We start from the raw sequence: 8,357 nt of genomic DNA on the forward strand, positions 1-8,357 counted from the left end.
TTACACAGTTATTCAGTTAAAGACTCTTGAAAACTTATACTATGAGTATGAGCTGCCTCTGATTTCACTCATTACTAAGGTCTTTCCCCCTAATGGGAGGAGGGCTAGGCCTACTTCTCCCATGGTTCATATGTACAATATATGCACTCTTGGGAGAGTGCATATTTTGTACATATGAATGAAGGACATCTCAAACATCCATGCCCAAGGCATGATTGCTCTCCAGTCAAGACTGCAATCTGCAGCCTTGACTGGAGAGCAGCTACTCTTGCCACTCAGTGAACTAGGCCAGCATTTAGAAGTATATTTAAGTGTCAGTTAAATATTTCTAATTTTGATATCATTAATGTAATCTTCTTCATAATATGGTGAACTTAGATAATGAATAAGAGTGGAGATAGTGTGTGCCCTTGTCTTACCCAGTTTTACATCAAACCATCTTCCTGTACCTCCATTAATTTTAGCTGCTGACTTACAATTTAAATATAGATTGCTGTAATGGCCTATTTTCCCCCCCATAGAACTGTAGCATTTTGAATAGCTTTTCTCTTGGCATCTTTTCATTTTGCCTTTTCCAGATCTACAAAACTTAAATATAGCATCCTTTTATATTCTTGTGATTTCTCCGTTAATCTTAAAGGTGAAAATCTAATCTTGCAACCCCTATTTAGCTTGAAGCCAGCTTTTCTTTCCAAAATTTCTCTTCCACAATCAAAAGATAATTTATATTAATATTGTATCGAGTATATTAATATGTGATAAAATTATTTAATTATAATATACAATAGAAACATTTTAGCACAGTTCTTATAAATACAGGTATCCCTTGCTTAACACAGTATTTGATTAATGTGTCCAAATTGATTGCGGCAATCCCTTGATATGCACGGCAAGAGTTTTGATTAACATGCCTTTAACCCTGAAGAGCTCGCAGCTGATCTGACAGATACATGCAAAATGTTTAATATAAATATTCTTACACAATTCAGTGTATAGCTTGGAGGTCATGAGTAGCTGTGCATTCATATGTTACGAGTGATATTCCGCACTGTTTTTTGCTCAGTTTGGTTTAATACATGTTATGTAAAGGTTTGTGATATTTGTCAGTAAATTGTATCTGAGAGATATACCATGACCTAAGATGTCAGTATAGTATGGTTGTTTTTTTTTTTTTTTTTTTTTTTGTTGTTCAATAATTTCTAGATTGTAACTGAAAATAAACCATCATGTATTACTGATATCTTATGCTTTACATTATGGAAAATACTAAAGAAAGTGATCTGAAGCTTACTCCACCTTTACTACGAGTTGCCCATAAGGTTGCTTATGCTTGCATCTGCCAAAACTTTTAGTTTCTATATATTCAGCACGAAACTCTTGTAGTTTCTGTATTCGGCTATGAAATGATGTTGGATTCAATATCCACTTAATTTGTACCATCATCTATTATATTTGCAGTATTTTTTCTTTGTTTTATTGCTTGTTTGCTGAGGTCTGGAGAGTCATTTTGCTTGTTATCGTAGAATTTATGCCGATAAGAAAAAAACTAAAACTGTTCAAATGACTCTTCATAACTTCTTTTGATAAAAAAATTGCACTAACTAATGTAGGTACAAGTATTCATTAAACGTTTACTTTGCATTCATTTTTTGTCTTTCCTAAAAGAGTACTATATAAAACAAATTATTAATACAGTAATCGATGATGGATGAATTGTAATTTTTACCATTGATTATTAGATTTGATTAATGCGATTTTGATATACATGGCAACATCGAGGGATTAATTAACTGCATTAATCGAGGGATACCTGTATAGTCATCTCTCAATATTGCAGACATTGCATCAAGAAGCTTCCCAGCAAGCATTCCCTCGGGAATACTTGCTGGGAAGCAAGGACTTTTCAATAGCAAGTTCATTATAATGGTGTTTCTTGGTAGAAGTGGACAGTGCTTTGCTGTGTTTTTTTAATTATGTAGATATGTTGAAAACCCATGGCAGGCATTATCAGTGTGGTGTGTGTGTGGGGGGGGGGGGGGGGGGGGTAAATAGTTAAGAAAAAAGGAATCTGTGTTTTTCTTCCACAGCCAGAGACGAGAGTTTCTGAAGGAATACAATGCTATGCAAGTGAGACTGTTTCAGAAGGCAGAAATGAATCACTGAAAGAGAACAAGAAAGGAGTTCATTGGTTTAAAGTTTGACAGTGAATAGATGTTATTTCTTGGGGATCTCCTTACATTGAGACATCACAGGAGACCCACTCTAACCATTGTCACACCTGAGGCATATACAGGGTGTTCGGGATAAATTTGACATATTTATAATTAATTATATTTTTCCGTAAGTTACATGTATTAACACACACTTCTCTTCATTTAAAAGTTTGGACCCTTCTTCATTCATATACAAGATGTCAGAAAGGATGGATAGCTGGAACCCACCTGAATCATGGAAGAGAATAACTTGTATCATGATGATTCGTGCCCGCCATCAAAATAAGGATATTACGACTGCTGCCCAATGCTCCCTGAATACAGTAAAAACAATCAGGCATGAACTAGAGACTTGCAATGGTGACTACGAGGATGTAGCAAGAAGAAAGATCCCTAGCAGACGATCTGATTGCGTTCGTACAGCAGAATTCCTCGCAAATCTGCAGGAACAGGTGTTGAAGAACCCTGGCATTGGAATTCGGGCTTTGTTCGTGGAGTTGCTAACTGTAGTCAAGCCCTGGATAACAAGGGTAGCCAATGGTAGGCCGTATGTATGGCAGCAGGATTCGGCCCCTTGCCACACCTCTGGGAAAAGTCAAAAATGGTTGTCTGAAAATTTCTACGACTTCACCAGTCCAAATGTTTGGCCTCCAAACTCCCCAGACCTTAACCCCATGGATTATTTTGTATGGGGCGCAGTTGAAGAAGACACCAATCGCACTTTCAGTAATACAAAAGCCCAGTTAATGGATAAAATTAAAACAGTTTTTGCGGCCCTTCCCAGGGAGACTGTAGCATCAGCTTGTTCGAGGTTCCGAAGCAGAATTGAAGCTGTGATCGATGCTAATGGTGGTTATTTTGAGTAAATCTTGTTGATAGTATTGTAATTAACTCTGCCTGTAATGTTTTTTTGTCAATTCATTAAATTTAATAGATACAAAGAAGATTTTCTTTTTCCTTACGAAACTGTCAAATTTATCCCGAACACCCTGTATATATATTCAGGGTGTGCAGTGTACACCCTGAATATATGACTCTGAATAGCAATGTCACCGATATATTTTTCTATTTATTCCTGTTAAAGACTCCCTAATTGTTTCCTGGATTCAAATGATTCCTAGAATTAAAAAAGATATACTAATAATTCATGAAGAGGACACTTTTTGATACATAGACATTGCATCACATTCATGTTTATAGCCCGGGTTTACGGTCACAAATACGGACACCTTTGAGCTCTTTAAACAAATGTACAGATGGCACAGCTGGTCAAATTCTTAGTGCTCTAATGGTTTGAACCACCGAGAAGGTGAGGCAGGGTGTGTGCAGAGACATCCAGAAATCAGTAACTGTGATTAGTTATTATATCAACCAATCCAATTGAACGTTGTCATTTGTCACGAGTTGCTGTTTTTGTTTTCTAAGTTTCATCTGTTTTCCATGTGTGAAGTATGAACTGATGTGTTTAGGACACAAATGTCGACAAGTTTTTATCATATAATTTTCTATAAATAATTTACAACTTTTTCGCCCATATTTACCCATTTCGCCCATATATTAGACAATGGGGAAACAGTGTTCATGATCTACTGAATGTCCCATTTTCTACCAGAGCTTTCATGGATTGTATGATAGTCAAAGGAGGTGGGAACTTATGTATAAATAACTGAGTTATTTCAGCCTTTCTTTGGTTCAATACAGAAAAATAATTTCCCAAGGGATTGCTTTTTCCGATTTCTGCATGCATTTTATGGCTGTATTTAAAAATCATATCAAAATTCAAATTATCCGTGTCTCACTCTAGTATTTGCCAATGGTAATCTAATCTCACCATGAAGTGTAAACCCTTTGTGCTTCTCACACAGCACACGTGAATCATAGCTATTGTTCATTTGATCTTTATGCTTTCCATATTTAAAATTATATTAATTGATAGATTAAAGTATTCAAAGTTATTCCACAGTTGATTGCATTGGATCAATTCAGATGAGCACTGAAGTCCTCACCCATTCACCAACCTTCAAGCAAAAAAAAAAATAATAATAATAATCTAGTCTTTAACACCTTTCCTAATCATACTCTTATACAATTTCCAGAAATGTCTCCTTGTTCTCCCCTCCGTTCCTACATGTTGTCGTGACGTTGTTTTCTACGTGTTGTGTTCGAATCTGCCATCTTGTTACAAGTCACTTTCATAAAATAAAACGCAACTAATTGTAAATTGATCACTAATCCAAGGGTAGAGAAATTTCTATTATACTGCGCCACTCTATCCTTAGATAAGTCTTTATGAAATAGTACGATCAATTCAAAGTTAGTTAGCAGTCTTCATTCATTCAGGCCGAAGTATTTATTTTCTTTCTGGGATTCCCGCTAGATTCAAATTTTTGTGAACGGTGCAGTAAAAAGAAATTCAGGCAAACACAATAGTTAGATTAACAAATGAAGGCATTTAATATAGGTCATATAACACATACATAAATTTTACTTCTAATTTTTAAAAGTAGTAACAAGTCAAACATTAAGTCAAGTTAATCACATTAGCACAATCTTCCAAGTCTTCACATGCACTTCCTCAGCTTCTGGGTTACAAAGTTTCTACACTTAAATAACTATAATAGAACATCCAATCTAATCAGTTTTCATACATTTCTCAGTCATGCTATAAGTTCAAAGTATCACAGGCACTAATAGCTGAAAAATATTTTCAAACAATTCTTATCTCCAACTCTCAATCACGAAGAGTTTCCACAGTTAAAGTTAGGTTAAGCATAGCGTAATTAACACACAATTCTTCAAGCAATGAAATAATACTCTATGATAGACCTTACCGGAAATAGTTCCTAGTACATCAATTATGTAGTGAGCAAACTTTTGGAATTTATTTTAAAAAAAAAAAAAAAAAAAACACATCTACAAGACTTATCTACAGTTATACTTAAAGCACTATCAATCGCACTTCAGAATTCTGGGCATCAATTACAGGGTACTTCAACTATCCTCGTTACCACTCATAAACTAATTAAAACACTGTGAGGTTCTTTTTAAGGCAAATCGGAAATAAGCCGCAATTCTAGATCAGGTGGGTTTATTCAGAATTCTTCCTTAAACGACCAGCTTTTTATTTTATCCAATTGTAGCATTAATTTCCTTCTATTATTACTGCTGATTTCACTTTCAGCTAACTAGAAAATTCGTTTCGTCCTTGCTCACTTATAAAAATTATCCACTTAACTCCTAGCCTTAAGAACCTTTTTTTTACTTCTACTTCTGTAGTTTATCCCCTTTGCTTCCTTTCACTTCCAAGTTTCTATCCCCTCTCTCTTACCTCCTATATATTTTCTCTTCTTTATTTAGCCCACGCTCTGTTCCACTCGCGCTCGTTTATTTCATGCGTCTGTATGACAACGGACAAACGTAAACATTCTCGCTAATGTTACATTAGGCTGTACTACTACATAGAGTTATTACATAACGTTAAGCTTTCACAAAATAGGAATAATTAGAATATTTGCTTTTCAATAAATGCGTAGTTAAATTGCAAATATAAGTTCTTATAATATTGACATAACAATAAATAAAATAGCTTAATAATATTTGATATAATTAAGGTAGTTATATGATATCAAATTATAATTTACGTTATTTACATTAAATAATATTTACAAACGCAGCCCTTGTGATGGAAAATCATGTTGGATTCTGAATCAAATAACATTTATTCTATTTTCTACATAATTAGAATCCAACAATGTATTAAAAAAAATTCTTCAATGTTAATCTTATAAAGCCCTTTCATAACTTCATATGTTTCTATCATGTCCCCTCTTTTCTGCCTGTCAGCTAGTTTATGAAGCCCACAGATCTTCAATCTATTCTCATAGGAAGTATTTCATGGACTTGTCATATGGAATCCAGGTAGCCTTATAAGAGGGAAATAACCTTTCTATCCCTGCTCATCAGTGTGTTCTTCAACAACCATGTAATCCTTTTGTGCTATTTTGGTCACCTTTGCAATATGCCCTCTAAACTTCAATTCCCAAAGCTCATTAATTTCCTGCAGTTCAGTTTCAGCGTATAGTATACAACTTGTGATCTTTCATCCTACTTTCATCTTTTCATCCTTGGCCACGTTAACTGGCAGAGTGATTTTCCTTTGCCAATGTGTAAATTTCAAGTACTGAGCCATGCAGTATACCACTGTTCACCTGTCTTATCCCAGACTCAGCAAAAGCCCCCCCCCCTGCACACACACACCACTCTTTGATATCTGTCCATCAGCCTCATTTGCTGTAGATAATGCATCATCAGCAGCAATTCATGTGGAATCCTGTTGAATGCCTTTAAGTCCAGCAGTATTACTGAGTGGCCATTTCCTTTATACAACTTATTTGTCACTTTATTATAAGAGGGCACACTAGCATCATCCTTAGTAAAAGCTGCAGTACACGTGTTGTTCCAATAAGTCCTTATTTTTAGTAAATATTGGCATTATTGTTAAATATAATCGATGTTATTTTATTTTTGACTGTGTTAAGTTTGTTTTTTAGTTGTGACTGTTATTATGCAATATTATTTCAAAAGCATTCTATGTTATGCCACCAATGTGTACAAGAAAAATGTTGGCCAAAACATCGATGTTGAATGATAATACTAGAGGGATAGGGCTGGTTCGAGGTTTAGATGTGCAGGAGACAAGTGTGTTCCACATACTGAGTACTCTGGATGTTAGTAAAGCGGTGGGACAGGATGGTATTTGACCACGAGTTTTGAGAGAATGTACTAAGGAACTGACAGTGCCTTTGACCTGTCTTTTCAATGAAATTCTGGCTGCGGGAAAGGTGCCCATGGAATGGAAAGAAGGTAAGATAGTGCCATTGCATAAGGGCGGTAGAGACTAGAAGTGTCTAATTATAGGCCAGTTTGTGTGTCATCAGTAGTTAGTAAGATCTTGGAGAAAGTAGTAAGGGACCATAATACAGCATTGGGCAGATTGAGGGTAATGTTATCTGTGAGAGTCAACATCGATTGGTGAAGGGGTGCTCTTGTTTTAGCAATATGCTAGCCTTTTATGATAAAGTTACAAGAGCATTAGATGAGGGAAGGGCATATACTGCCATTTTCTTAGACTTAGTAAAGGCATTTGACAGGGTGCCACATGAGAAGCTGATATTCAAGTTGCAGCACATGGGTCTGGATGTCAGATTGGTCAACTGGATTCAGGATTGGCTTTCTGATAGGTGTCAGAGAGTTGTGTATGGTGGAGCAGTATCAAAGAGACAGAAGGTTACAAGTGGTGTTCCACAGGGCTCAGTACTGGGACCTATATTGTTTAACCTTTATATCAGTGACATTGCCCGTGGATTGCAAGGGGATATTCAGTTGTTTGCGGATGATGCGAAGCTGGGAAGGGTTATTAGTAATAGTGCAGATGTGGTAGCCCTGCAAGAGGATTTGAATAAGCTGTGAATGGGCAAATGAATGGGGGTATCAATTTAATGCAGCAAAATGTCAGGTCTTGAGGTTTGGAACACATCGATGGGACGCTGCATACTCTATGTGAGGAGTTAAATTGGAGGAAGTAGGAGAGACAAGAGATCTGGGTTTGATGATTGATAGAAACCTGAAATTTAGGGGGACATATTGCAAAGGTAGTGAAGCTAACACAGAGGATTGAGAAGGATACTGACCTGCAGAGATAAAATGGTTATCATTCTGTTGTATAAGACTCTGATAAGACCACACTTAGACTATTGTTCTCAGATCTGGTCCCCAGGATTTGAAGGGGATAAATTAACTGTGGAAAGGGTACAAAGGCGGATAACAAAGATGGTGTCAGGACTGTACAATGTTAGTTATGAGGATCGGCTGAGAGAGTGTGGACTGCAGAGTTTGGTGGATAGAAGAAAGAGAGGCGATATGATAGAGACTTTTAAACTGTTGAGAGGTGGTTACAGGCTTGATACTGGGAAGTTCCTTCGCTTGGTTGAACAGAGGGAAGGAGTCATGACAAGGGGGCCATCCCTGGAAGTTACGAAAGGAAACTGTGAGAAAGAGGGTGAGGAGTGGTTTCTTTGTATGGAGGGTGGTTGAACCATGGAATGCGTTGCTTGGAGTGGTGAGATCGAGAATGGTCAGTGCATT

This window comes from Typopeltis vanoorti, chromosome 1 (assembly GCF_054136105.1).
Source record: "Typopeltis vanoorti isolate ZY-2024b chromosome 1, IOZ_Tvanoo_1.0, whole genome shotgun sequence".
Classification (NCBI taxonomy): domain Eukaryota; kingdom Metazoa; phylum Arthropoda; class Arachnida; order Uropygi; family Thelyphonidae; genus Typopeltis; species Typopeltis vanoorti.